Source organism: Teleopsis dalmanni, chromosome 2 (assembly GCF_002237135.1).
Source record: "Teleopsis dalmanni isolate 2A chromosome 2, ASM223713v2, whole genome shotgun sequence".
NCBI classification, from domain to species: Eukaryota; Metazoa; Arthropoda; class Insecta; order Diptera; family Diopsidae; genus Teleopsis; species Teleopsis dalmanni.
The window spans coordinates 67,527,746-67,529,679 of record NC_051847.1 but is presented as its reverse complement, the minus strand read 5'-3'; positions in this window follow the sequence as shown (position 1 = coordinate 67,529,679).

The window sequence follows — 1,934 nt, the reverse complement described above, 5'->3', positions numbered from 1 at the left end:
GGTGTTCTCAGATGTCAAGATTAGACCCACAATTAGGTGATTGTGTGCCGGTTATAGACATGAAATCCTTATTAGCAACTTTATTGAACAAATTTCTCTTTGGTCAAAAGTTTGGTACTTACAATTTTATATATTTATATATATCTTTTATTACGAGTAATTGAAACATAAATATGAGGTATTTGAAATAAATATAAAGTTTAGTCTATAAAAAATTAATAGCACGAAAGGTAAAGGTTAACATTTTATATATGTAAAAATATATAATTTTTATATATACATATATATATATAAAAATATATAATTTTTACATATATATATAATTTTATTAGCACAGCTTTTTTAAAATTTCAAAATATAAAAGTTAATTTTGTTATAACAAAATAAATACAAATAATTTATGGAAACACTTATTGGTAAAGGCATTTAAAATTTCCAAAACATAAAAATTTAGTTTGTTATAACAAAATAAATACAAGTAATTTATGAAAATAGTGTTAAAAATAATTACACTGCTTAATTTATGAGATTACAAGTATATGCACTTTTACCCAAAAATATCACCGTCTTGAGTCAGTCAAAGTCATTTCGTCCGAGCATTAATTTATCTATGAACTGGAAGTATTGAAGACTGGGGTATCAATACTCACGGCCTGAGCGGAGAACCATCTTTAGCTTGCTTTCAGATTCCCCAATGGTAGTCTGCGCTATTGCACTTGATGTACATGGTTCTTCAAAATTATCCGCTGATGGTTGTTTTGCAATGAGTTTACTGGCGACACGTGTTATCTTCCTTGCAGGAACAGATTTCACTGATTTAAGTGAATAAGTTTTTGTCTTACGTACGGCAACCGGTGAATTAACATCACTCTTACATTCACATTGTGATTCAGATTCTGTATTAGGATTATAATTCCGTGTAGATTTTTTAGGCTTTAAGTTCCTCTTCTTATTAAGAGGTGCTTTGTGTCCTACTGATTTATATTTAAAAGAGTGAATTTTTTTACCACGTTTCTTCTTATTACGCTTTGTCTTAGGCTTAGCTTTACGCTCGGTGACCACTGGAATATAATCAACTTCTGATTCATTATCTGTTGAACCAAATAAAGCTTTTTTTAGCCGTAGTTGCGTAGATTTGCTTTTTAAAGATTTTATGATGTTTAAATACCGGCGTTTAGTTTCTGCTGGCATAACATACGGCTCAGATAAAGGTATTGATTCATCACTGACAGCAACATCATCATCAGCTAACTCGATTGAGCCTGTTGTCACACTGGGTTCGACTTGTACAGTTTTGCGCCTTTTTCGTGCCTTGTTTTTAGGTTTTTTCTTTACTTTTCTTCGTACACGCTTTGGAACGCTTATAACGGATGGTGTAGGATCAACAAAGCTGTACATCTCTGTTGATGAGTCAAAAAGTTGATCAACTGATGGTTTCGTAGCCGCATGTTTCTTTCGAATTGCGGCAGCCTTGCTAAACGCCGGTATTTCAGAAATACTGTTGATTGTAATATCAGACGAATGTGGACTTTTCTCCTGCACACCAGCAGTATCCTGTAACATCATTTGTGTATCAAAACAATCCAGCAATTCGGCAGTTTGCTTAATGCTGAAATACTGTCCCCGACATTCCTCAATGAAGCCATGCATTGCCCCAATTTCGCATGCCTCTTTCACCTCCAAAAGTAACTTTTTGAATGACATACGTGAATATCCATGGCTTTTTAAGTATTTGGCTATATCTTCGGGTGGAGATGGAACTTCTAACTCTTGAAGAGCATTGAGGACTTCGTCACCAGTCGGCATGATCCAATTTAATTTTTTACTTTACACAATTTGGTTAATTTTGTAAAAAATAATTTGATTGTGTGCTGTTGAAAAAATATTTAAATAATTAAAAATATATGGCGATTATTAATATATAATTGTAAAAA